The 12,992-nt window shown below is 42.6% G+C and overlaps 1 long non-coding RNA gene across 1 annotated transcript; it reads left to right on the top strand.

Moving 5' to 3' along the window:
• Positions 1-1,000: 1,000 nt before the first annotated feature.
• LOC117190540 lies at positions 1,001-1,300 on the top strand. The gene is made up of 2 exons (XR_004473744.1): positions 1,001-1,097; positions 1,160-1,300. It is a non-coding gene; the product is annotated as an uncharacterized LOC117190540 (long non-coding RNA).
• The last annotated feature ends 11,692 nt before the right edge of the window (positions 1,301-12,992 follow it).

Here is a 12,992-nt window from a genome sequence, read left to right as displayed (position 1 = left end):
CACACACGTAGCATAGGCGGCTTTGCTTAGAGTAAAACATTAGCGCCTAGATCTCAGAGACTACAAAAGCTAGAGCAACCAAATTTGGTATCCACACTCCTAATATTTTGGACCGAGACGAGTTTGTTTCAAAATTTCGCCACACCCCCTTCCGCCACCGCAAAGGACGAAAATCTGGGGATACTCAAAAATCTCAGAGACTATTAAGGCTAGAGTAACCAAATTTGGTATCCGCACTCCTGTTAGATCTTACTATAAAAAGTGTATCTCAAAATTTCGCCCCACCCCCTTCCGCCCACACAAAAGACGAAAATCTGTTGCATCCACAATATTGCACATTCGAGAAAACTAAAAACGCAGAATCATAGATAATGACCATATCTATCAGATTGCTGAATCTGGATCAGATCAGATCATTTTTATAGCCAATAGGAACAAATCAATTTGCAGTGGCTACGCAGCGCCCGACGTCACGCTCAGACTGATTTTCTGTCTCTCTCGCACGCACTCTTTGTCGTGTCGTTTAATATTAGCGGCGTCTGCCGGAGGAGAGCCATCCTGACTTAGTATCGGGTATAACCGTAGAGTTGCGGTGTCCGCAGCAACTCACAACGTTCCCCCTCGTTTTCGTTATAATTATACCCGATACTCAAAATGAGTATTGGGGTATATTAGATTTGTGGTAAAATTGGATGTGTGTAACGTCCAGAAGGAATCGTTTCCGACCCCATAAAGTATATATATGCTTGATCAGCATCAATAGCCGAGTCGATTGAGCCCTGTCTGTCTGTCCGTCCGTCCGTCTGTCCGTCTGTCCGTCCCCTTCAGCGCCTAGTGCTCAAAGACTATAAGAGCTAGAGCAACGATGTTTTGGATCCAGACTTCTGTGATATGTCACTGCTACAAAAATATTTCAAAACTTCGCCCCGCCCACTTCCGCCCCCACAAAGGACGAAAATCTGTGGCATCCACAATTTTAAAGATATGAGAAAACCAAATGCTGCTATTGAACGTGTATTCAGTCAAATGAATATTGTTAAGACCAAGCTAAGGAACAAAATGACCGTTAAATCCTTAAACTCAATATTAAATATAAGGTTTGTTTTAGAAATAATTAATTGTTTCATGAATATGACTAAAATTCTTTTGAATTTTACAGATATGGATTGCGCCGTCATGGAAAATGTTGTCACAACTATCAATTACCGGAGAAATATTTAAATTTAATACGTTCCAGCGATAAATATACCGATTCAAGCAATAGCGAATTGGATGAAATAATAACACAATTATAAATGTATATATCTATGTGTTGTTTTATTTTAGCCTATTTTTTAGCCTGTTTTTTACAATTTTTAGCTTGTTCTAGCTTGTATTTTTGTAAAATCTAGCTTATTTTGGCGCTCAAAATCTGGCAACACTGCTGGAAGGAGATGGCAAACGATTGCGTTCTGCACTCTGTCATTGTTATTGTTTTAGCTGACAGAAAAGGAAGATGAGAAATACAACGATACACTGAAAACAATATTTTTAACATAACAGAATGATGCGAGAGGATGAGAGGGCACATGAGAGGGTACACAAATAGTTCGTAATATATGGTAGATACATATGTATATTGGAAGATCGTTAGCATAGGAATGAACGGGCACGGGCAGGATCCGTTCCACTTTACATGGCCTGTTATCCAACATTGTAGCTATCATTCTCTTTGCAGCGATGTTTCAGCACTAAATGGTTTCCTGGGTGCACTCGTGCGATTCCATTAACAATGGGAATAGCAACAATACAAAACTATTTTTAAAGTTAAGCGCTGGCCACGATAAAGGCAGAAAATGGCAGCAAAAGGAATTGAAAGCATTTAGTTGTGACTTACTGCGGTACGGCGACGACGATGACCGAACGAAAGCCATAAAGGGGAATCCCCACAAAAGGCTGCTAGCCCCGTTGTTGCATTCTGGCTTATGTACGAGTGTGTCTGTATGTGTGTATGCCCGGAATATTTGAGGAAATTTAATACTTTTAGTGCACAAAGCAAAGCTGTTGGCATTGCCATTGCGATAAAGCTGAAAAGTAGCAGAGCACAATTACAAAGGTGATTGCAATTTCTCTCTTTCGTGTTGGGAGAAAAACGGAGAAGAGTTATCCCTGAGTGGGTGCAACGAGGAAGAGGGAGAAAGAAAAGAATTTGTGTTAATGGATTTCACTTTTTAAGAAATAAATTACTATCTCAGGTCTGCAAAGAAGCCAGTGGCTAGCAAGAGGAAGAACCACCGCAAACAGATTTCCATCCAGCTTGCAAGATTTGATGGGATTTTGATTCATTAGCAAAGGAGCAGACCACATAGTCGGAAAGGAATCGAAAGATCTGCTTATGCACATGCGTCTTCCACCATTACTTCGGTGGAAGTGGAACTCTACTATATTTCGGCAAGTGTTCGTAGTTGCCCAAAGTAAACAGCAATTAAGCACTCTTTGTCGTGTCGTTTAATATTAGCGGCGTCTGCCGGAGGAGAGCCATACTGACTTAGTATCGGGTATAACCGTAGAGTTGCGGTGTCCGCAGCAACTCACAACGTTCCCCCTCGTTATACCCGATACTCAAAATGAGTATTGGGGTATATTAGATTTGTGGTAAAAGTGGATGTGTGTAACGTCCAGAAGGAATCGTTTCCGACCCCATAAAGTATATATATTCTTGATCAGCATCAATAGCCGAGTCGATTGAGCCCTGTCTGTCTGTCCGTCTGTCCGTCCGTCCGTCCGTCCGTCCGTCCGTCCGTCCGTCCCCTTCAGCGCCTAGTGCTCAAAGACTATAAGAGCTAGAGCAACGATGTTTCGGATACAGACTTCTGTGATATGTCACTGCTACAAAAATATTTCAAAACTTCGCCCCGCCCACTTCCGCCCCCACAAAGGACGAAAATCTGTGGCATCCACATTTTTAAAGATGTAGAGTTGTAGAGAATGACCATATCTTTAAGACTGCGGAATCTGAATTGGATCGCATTATTATTATAGCCAGCATCAAGAAAACAATTTAATTTTTTCTCGCCCTGTCTCTCTCTAACACACACGTAGCATAGGCGGCTTTGCTTAGAGTAAAACATTAGCGCCTAGATCTCAGAGACTACAAAAGCTAGAGCAACCAAATTTGGTATCCACACTCCTAATATATCGGATCGAGACGAGTTTGTTTCAAAATTTCGCCACACCCCCTTCTGCCCCCGCAAAGGACGAAAATCTGGGGATATTCAAAAATCTCAGAGACTATTAAGGCTAGAGTAACCAAATTTGGTATCCGCACTCCTGTTAGATCTTACTATAAAAAGTGTATCTCAAAATTTCGCCCCACCCCCTTCCGCCCACACAAAGGACGAAAATCTGTTGCATCCACAATATTGCACATTCGAGAAAACTAAAAACGCAGAATCATAGATAATGACTATATCTATCAGATTGCTGAATCTGGATCAGATCGGATCATTTTTGTAGCCAAAAGCAAGAAATCAATTTGCAGTGGCCACGCACAGACTGATTTTCTGTCTCTCTCGCACGCACTCTTTGTCGTGTGGTTCAATATTAGCGGCGTCTGCCGCAGGAGAGCCATACTGACTTAGTATCGGGTATAACTGTAGAGTTGCGGTGTACGCAGCAACTCACAACGTTCCCCCTCGTTTTCGTTATAATTATACCCGATACTCAAAATGAGTATTGGGGTATATTAGATTTGTGGTAAAATTGGATGTGTGTAACGTCCAGAAGGAATCGTTTCCGACCCCATAAAGTATATATATGCTTGATCAGCATCAATAACCGAGTCGATTGAGCCCTGTCTGTCTGTCCGTCCGTCCGTCTGTCCGTCCCCTTCAGCGCCTAGTGCTCAAAGACTATAAGAGCTAGAGCAACGTTGTTTTGGATCCAGACTTCTGTGATATGTCACTGCTACAAAGAAGTCTGCTATTTAAGAAATAAATTACTATCTCAGGTCTGCAAAGAAGCCAGTGGCTAGCAAGAGGAAGAACCACCGCAAACAGATTTCCATCCAGCTTGCAAGATTTGATGGGATTTTGATTCATTAGCAAAGGAGCAGACCACATAGTCGGAAAGGAATCGAAAGATCTGCTTATGCACATGCGTCTTCCACCATTACTTCGGTGGAAGTGGAACTCTACTATATTTCGGCAAGTGTTCGTAGTTGCCCAAAGTAAACAGCAATTAAGCACTCTTTGTCGTGTCGTTTAATATTAGCGGCGTCTGCCGGAGGAGAGCCATACTGACTTAGTATCGGGTATAACCGTAGAGTTGCGGTGTCCGCAGCAACTCACAACGTTCCCCCTCGTTATACCCGATACTCAAAATGAGTATTGGGGTATATTAGATTTGTGGTAAAAGTGGATGTGTGTAACGTCCAGAAGGAATCGTTTCCGACCCCATAAAGTATATATATTCTTGATCAGCATCAATAGCCGAGTCGATTGAGCCCTGTCTGTCTGTCCGTCTGTCCGTCCGTCCGTCCGTCCGTCCGTCCGTCCGTCCGTCCCCTTCAGCGCCTAGTGCTCAAAGACTATAAGAGCTAGAGCAACGATGTTTCGGATACAGACTTCTGTGATATGTCACTGCTACAAAAATATTTCAAAACTTCGCCCCGCCCACTTCCGCCCCCACAAAGGACGAAAATCTGTGGCATCCACATTTTTAAAGATACGATAAAACCAAAAACGCAGAATCGGTGAGGATGACCATATCTTCTACAGTGCAAAATCTGAACCAGATCGTATAATTATTATAGCCAGAATCAAGAAAACAATTTCATTCTTTCTCGCTCTGTCTCTCTCTAACACACAGGTTTCATGGTCGGTTTTGCCAATTGCAAAATATGAGTTCAAGGATCTCAGAACCTATAAGAGCCAGAGCAACCAAATTTGATATCCACACTCCTGTGATATCGGACCTTGACCTTTTTCTGTCCAAATTTCGCCACACCCCCTTCCGCCCCCGCAAAGGACGAAAATCTGGGGCATCCACAAATCTCAGAGACTATTAAGGCTAGAGTAACCAAATTTGGTATCCGCACTTCTGTTAGATTTCACTATAAAACGTATATCTTAGAATTTCGCCCCACCCTCTTCCGCCCCCCAAAGAACGAAAATCTGTTGCATCCACAATATTGCACATTCGAGAAAACTAAAAACGTAGAATCATAGATAATGACTATATCTATCAGATTGCTGAATCTGGATCAGATCGGATCATTTTTGTAGCCAAAAGCAAGAAATCAATTTGCAGTGGCCACGCACAGACTGATTTTCTGTCTCTCTCGCACGCACTCTTTGTCGTGTGGTTCAATATTAGCGGCGTCTGCCGCAGGAGAGCCATACTGACTTAGTATCGGGTATAACCGTAGAGTTGCGGTGTCCGCAGCAACTCACAACGTTCCCCCTCGTTTTCGTTATTATACCCGATACTCAAAATGAGTATTGGGGTATATTAGATTTGTGGTAAAAGTGGATGTGTGTAACGTCCAGAAGGAATCGTTTCCGACCCCATAAAGTATATATATTCTTGATCAGCATCAATAGCCGAGTCGATTGAGCCCTGTCCGTCTGTCCGTCCGTCCGTCTGTCCGTCTGTCCGTCCCCTTCAGCGCCTAGTGCTCAAAGACTATAAGAGCTAGAGCAACGATGTTTTGGATCCAGACTTCTGTGATATGTCACTGCTACAAAAATATTTCAAAACTTCGCCCCGCCCCCACAAAGGACGAAAATCTGTGGCATCCACAATTTTAAAGATATGAGAAAACCAAAAACGTAGAGTTGTAGAAAATGACCATATCTTTAAGACTGCGGAATCTGAATTGGATCGCATTATTATTATAGCCAGCATCAAGAAAACAATTTAATTTTTTCTCGCCCTGTCTCTCTCTAACACACACGTAGCATAGGAGGCTTTGCTTAGAGTAAAACATTAGCGCCTAGATCTCAGAGACTATAAAAGCTAGAGCAACCAAATTTGGTATCCACACTCCTAATATATCGGATCGAGACGAGTTTGTTTCAAAATTTCGCCACACCCCCTTCCGCCCCCGCAAAGGACGAAAATCTGGGGATATTCAAAAATCTCAGAGACTATTAAGGCTAGAGTAACCAAATTTGGTATCCGCACTCCTGTTAGATCTTACTATAAAAAGTGTATCTCAAAATTTCGCCCCACCCCCTTCCGCCCACACAAAGGACGAAAATCTGTTGCATCCACAATATTGCACATTCGAGAAAACTAAAAACGCAGAATCATAGATAATGACCATATCTATCAGATTGCTGAATCTCGATCAGATCAGATCATTTTTATAGCCAATAGGAACAAATCAATTTGCAGTGGCTACGCAGCGCCCGACGTCACGCTCAGACTGATTTTCTGTCTCTCTCGCACGCACTCTTTGTCGTGTCGTTTAATATTAGCGGCGTCTGCCGGAGGAGAGCCATACTGACTTAGTATCGGGTATAACCGTAGAGTTGCGGTGTCCGCAGCAACTCACAACGTTCCCCCTCGTTTTCGTTATTATACCCGATACTCAAAATGAGTATTGGGGTATATTAGATTTGTGGTAAAAGTGGATGTGTGTAACGTCCAGAAGGAATCGTTTCCGACCCCATAAAGTATATATATTCTTGATCAGCATCAATAGCCGAGTCGATTGAGCCCTGTCTGTCTGTCCGTCTGTCCGTCCGTCCGTCCGTCCGTCCGTCCGTCCGTCCGTCCGTCCGTCCGTCCGTCCCCTTCAGCGCCTAGTGCTCAAAGACTATAAGAGCTAGAGCAACGATGTTTTGGATTCAGACATCTGTGATATGTCACTGCTACAAAAATATTTCAAAACTTTGCCCCGCCCACTTCCGCCCCCACAAAGAACGAAAATCTGTGGCATCCACATTTTTAAAGATACGATAAAACCAAAAATGCAGAATCGTAAACGATGACTATATGTTCTAGAGTGTAAAATCTCAACCAGATCGTATAATGATTATAGCCAGAAGCAAGAAAACAATTTCATTCTTTCTCGCTCTGTCTCTCTCTAACACACAGGTTTCATGGTCGGTTTTGCCAATTGCAAAATATGAGTTCAAGGATCTCAGAACCTATAAGAGCCAGAGCAACCAAATTTGGTATCCACACTCCTGTGATATCGGACCTTGACCGTTTCGTGTCCAAATTTCGCCACACCCCCTTCTGCCCCCGCAAAGGACGAAAATCTGGGGCATCCACAAATCTCAGAGACTATTAAGGCTAGAGTAACCAAATTTGGTATCCGCACTCTTGTTAGATCTCACTATAAAACGTATATCTCAGAATTTCGCCCTACCCCCTTCCGCCCCCACAAAGAACGAAAATCTGTTGCATCCACAATATTGCACATTCGAGAAAACTAAAAACGCAGAATCATAGATAATGACTATATCTATCAGATTGCTGAATCTGGATCGGATCGGATCATTTTTGTAGCCAAAAGCAAGAAATCAATTTGCAGTGGCCACGCACAGACTGATTTTCTGTCTCTCTCGCACGCACTCTTTGTCGTGTGGTTCAATATTAGCGGCGTCTGCCGCAGGAGAGCCATACTGACTTAGTATCGGGAGTGCTCAAAGACTATAAGAGCTAGAGCAACGTTGTTTTGGATCCAGACTTCTGTGATATGTCACTGCTACAAAAATATTTCAAAACTTCGCCCCGCCCACTTCCGCCCCCACAAAGGACGAAAATCTGTGGCATCCACAATTTTAAAGATATGAGAAAACCAAAAACGTAGAATTGTAGAGAATGGCCATAACTTTAAGACTGCGGAATCTGAATTGGATCGTATTATTATTATAGCCAGAATCAAGGAAACAATTTAATTTTTTCTCGCCCTGTCTCTCTCTAACACACACGTAGCATAGGCGGCTTTGCTTAGAGTAAAACATTAGCGCCTAGATCTCAGAGACTACAAAAGCTAGAGCAACCAAATTTGGTATCCACACTCCTAATATATCGGACCGAGACGAGTTTGTTTCAAAATTTCGCCACACCCCCTTCCGCCCCCGCAAAGGACGAAAATCTGGGGATATTCAAAAATCTCAGAGACTATTAAGGCTAGAGTAACCAAATTTGGTATCCGCACTCCTGTTAGATCTTACTATAAAACGTGCATCTCAAAATTTCGCCCCACCCCCTTCCGCCCACACAAAGAACGAAAACCTGTTGCATCCACAATATTGCACATTCGAGAAAACTAAAAACGCAGAATCATAGATAATGACCATATCTATCAGATTGCTGAATCTGGATCAGATCAGATCAGTTTTATAGCCAATAGGAACAAATCAATTTGCAGTGGCTACGCAGCGCCCGACGTCACGCTCAGACTGATTTTCTGTCTCTCTCGCACGCACTCTTTGTCGTGTCGTTTAATATTAGCGGCGTCTGCCGGAGGAGAGCCATACTGACTTAGTATCGGGTATAACCGTAGAGTTGCGGTGTCCGCAGCAACTCACAACGTTCCCCCTCGTTTAAATTTGAATTCTATATTCTTATGTAATGAAAGAGAGCGAGAGGAAATTCTCATAGACATTCATTCTGTGTGATCATCTTTTATCAAATCGCAAGATGTTCTGTCTCTTCTTCGCTCTTCAGCTTTTATCGAGCATTGTTACGAACCTTTGTTTTCTTCGGGGCAAGGCCGGCTATCCAGTCATCCCAGGGCAGGGTACTTCCCAAGCCCTCAGGTCGCACAATATACCAACTAATTGGACATCTCGAACAAATTGAAACAACAAAAGTAACCGACAAAAAAAAACTGCAAACGGACTCTACTCGACAAACAACATTACAGTAACTTCCTTCAACACAGACGTGGACCAGGTCGAGGTGGCTATGTTTTTACCCCTGATGTACCCACCCTACCTGAGATCTGAATAACAACGTTTTGGATCTCCCTGCCATGTGCAGCAGCCTTACCCTCCCGTTGCTGTGGCTCCTCTTCCCCCCATATGAAACGCTTAGCAATTCATTTTTATACCCGATATTAGATTTGTGGTAAAAGTGGATGTGTGTAACGTCCAGAAGGAATCGTTTCCGACCCCATAAAGTATATATATGCTTGATCAGCATCAATAGCCGAGTCGATTGAGCCCTGTCTGTCTGTCCGTCCGTCCGTCTGTCCGTCTGTCCGTCCCCTTCAGCGCCTAGTGCTCAAAGACTATAAGAGCTAGAGCAACGTTGTTTTGGATCCAGACTTCTGTGATATGTCACTGCTGCAAAAATATTTCAAAACTTCGCCCCGCCCACTTCCGCCCCCACAAAGGACGAAAATCTGTGGCATCCACAATTTTAAAGATACGAGAAAACCAAAAACGCAGAATCGTAGAGAATGACCATATCTTTTAGACTGCAGAATTTGAATAAGATCGTTTTATTATTATAGCCAGCATCATGAAAACAATTTCATTTTTTCTTGCCCTGTCTCTCTCTAACACACACGTAGCATAGGCGGCTTTGCTTAGAGTAAAACATTAGCGCCTAGATCTCAGAGACTACAAAAGCTAGAGCAACCAAATTTGGTATCCACACTCCTAATATTTTGGACCGAGACGAGTTTGTTTCAAAATTTCGCCACACCCCCTTCCGCCACCGCAAAGGACGAAAATCTGGGGATACTCAAAAATCTCAGAGACTATTAAGGCTAGAGTAACCAAATTTGGTATCCGCACTCCTGTTAGATCTTACTATAAAAAGTGTATCTCAAAATTTCGCCCCACCCCCTTCCGCCCACACAAAGGACGAAAATCTGTTGCATCCACAATATTGCACATTCGAGAAAACTAAAAACGCAGAATCATAGATAATGACCATATCTATCAGATTGCTGAATCTGGATCAGATCAGATCATTTTTATAGCCAATAGGAACAAATCAATTTGCAGTGGCTACGCAGCGCCCGTCGTCACGCTCAGACTGATTTTCTGTCTCTCTCGCACGCACTCTTTGTCGTGTCGTTTAATATTAGCGGCGTCTGCCGGAGGAGAGCCATACTGACTTAGTATCGGGTATAACCGTAGAGTTGCGGTGTCCGCAGCAACTCACAACGTTCCCCCTCGTTTTCGTTATAATTATACCCGATACTCAAAATGAGTATTGGGGTATATTAGATTTGTGGTAAAATTGGATGTGTGTAACGTCCAGAAGGAATCGTTTCCGACCCCATAAAGTATATATATGCTTGATTAGCATCAATAGCCGAGTCGATTGAGCCCTGTCTGTCTGTCCGTCCGTCCGTCTGTCCGTCTGTCCGTCCCCTTCAGCGCCTAGTGCTCAAAGACTATAAGAGCTAGAGCAACGATGTTTTGGATCCAGACTTCTGTGATATGTCACTGCTACAAAAATATTTTAAAACTTCGCCCCGCCCACTTCCGCCCCCACAAAGGACGAAAATCTGTGGCATCCACAATTTTAAAGATATGAGAAAACCAAATGCTGCTATTGAACGTGTATTCAGTCAAATGAATATTGTTAAGACCAAGCTAAGGAACAAAATGACCGCTAAATCCTTAAACTCAATATTAAATATAAGGTTTGTTTTAGAAATATTTAATTGTTTCATGAATATGACTAAAATTCTTTTGAATTTTACAGATATGGATTGCGCCGTCATGGAAAATGTTGTCACAACTATCAATTACCGGAGAAATATTTAAATTTAATACGTTCCAGCGATAAATATACCGATTCAAGCAATAGCGAATTGGATGAAATAATAACACAATTATAAATGTATATATCTATGTGTTTTTTTATTTTAGCCTATTTTTTAGCCTGTTTTTTACAATTTTTAGCTTGTTCTAGCTTGTATTTTTGTAAAATCTAGCTTCTTTTGGCGCTCAAAATCTGGCAACACTGCTGGAAGGAGATGGCAAACGATTGCGTTCTGCACTCTGTCATTGTTATTGTTTTAGCTGACAGAAAAGGAAGATGAGAAATACAACGATACACTGAAAACAATATTTTTAACATAACAGAATGATGCGAGAGGATGAGAGGTCACATGAGAGGGTACACAAATAGTTCGTAATATATGGTAGATACATATGTATATTGGAAGATCGTTAGCATAGGAATGAACGGGCACGGGCAGGATCCGTTCCACTTTACATGGCCTGTTATCCAACATTGTAGCTAACATTCTCTTTGCAGCGATGTTTCAGCACTAAATGGTTTCCTGGGTGCACTCGTGCGATTCCATTAACAATGGGAATAGCAACAATACAAAACTATTTTTAAAGTTAAGCGCTGGCCACGATAAAGGCAGAAAATGGCAGCAAAAGGAATTGAAAGCATTTAGTTGTGACTTACTGCGGTACGGCGACGACGATGACCGAACGAAAGCCAAAAAGGGGAATCCCCACAAAAGGCTGCTAGCCCCGTTGTTGCATTCTGGCTTATGTACGAGTGTGTCTGTATGTGTGTATGCCCGGAATATTTGAGGAAATTTAATACTTTTAGTGCACAAAGCAAAGCTGTTGGCATTGCCATTGCGATAAAGCTGAAAAGTAGCAGAGCACAATTACAAAGGTGATTGCAATTTCTCTCTTTCGTGTTGGGAGAAAAACGGAGAAGAGTTATCCCTGAGTGGGTGCAGCGAGGAAGAGGGAGAAAGAAAAGAATTTGTGTTAATGGATTTCACTTTTTAAGAAATAAATTACTATCTCAGGTCTGCAAAGAAGCCAGTGGCTAGCAAGAGGAAGAACCACCGCAAACAGATTTCCATCCAGCTTGCAAGATTTGATGGGATTTTGATTCATTAGCAAAGGAGCAGACCACATAGTCGGAAAGGAATCGAAAGATCTGCTTATGCACATGCGTCTTCCACCATTACTTCGGTGGAAGTGGAACTCTACTATATTTCGGCAAGTGTTCGTAGTTGCCCAAAGTAAACAGCAATTAAGCACTCTTTGTCGTGTCGTTTAATATTAGCGGCGTCTGCCGGAGGAGAGCCATACTGACTTAGTATCGGGTATAACCGTAGAGTTGCGGTGTCCGCAGCAACTCACAACGTTCCCCGTCGTTATACCCGATACTCAAAATGAGTATTGGGGTATATTAGATTTGTGGTAAAAGTGGATGTGTGTAACGTCCAGAAGGAATCGTTTCCGACCCCATAAAGTATATATATTCTTGATCAGCATCAATAGCCGAGTCGATTGAGCCCTGTCTGTCTGTCCGTCTGTCCGTCCGTCCGTCCGTCCCCTTCAGCGCCTAGTGCTCAAAGACTATAAGAGCTAGAGCAACGATGTTTCGGATACAGACTTCTGTGATATGTCACTGCTACAAAAATATTTCAAAACTTCGCCCCGCCCACTTCCGCCCCCACAAAGGACGAAAATCTGTGGCATCCACATTTTTAAAGATACGATAAAACCAAAAACGCAGAATCGGTGAGGATGACCATATCTTCTACAGTGCAAAATCTGAACCAGATCGTATAATTATTATAGCCAGAATCAAGAAAACAATTTCATTCTTTCTCGCTCTGTCTCTCTCTAACACACAGGTTTCATGGTCGGTTTTGCCAATTGCAAAATATGAGTTCAAGGATCTCAGAACCTATAAGAGCCAGAGCAACCAAATTTGATATCCACACTCCTGTGATATCGGACCTTGACCTTTTTCTGTCCAAATTTCGCCACACCCCCTTCCGCCACCGCAAAGGACGAAAATCTGGGGATACTCAAAAATCTCAGAGACTATTAAGGCTAGAGTAACCAAATTTGGTATCCGCACTCCTGTTAGATCTTACTATAAAAAGTGTATCTCAAAATTTCGCCCCACCCCCTTCCGCCCACACAAAGGACGAAAATCTGTTGCATCCACAATATTGCACATTCGAGAAAACTAAAAACGCAGAATCATAGATAATGACCATATCTATCAGATTGCTGAATCTGGATCAGATCAGATCATTT

This window comes from Drosophila miranda (genome assembly GCF_003369915.1).
Source record: "Drosophila miranda strain MSH22 chromosome Y unlocalized genomic scaffold, D.miranda_PacBio2.1 Contig_Y1_pilon, whole genome shotgun sequence".
Lineage (NCBI taxonomy): Eukaryota > Metazoa > Arthropoda > Insecta > Diptera > Drosophilidae > Drosophila > Drosophila miranda.
This window is presented reverse-complemented; position numbering and strand designations above follow the sequence as displayed.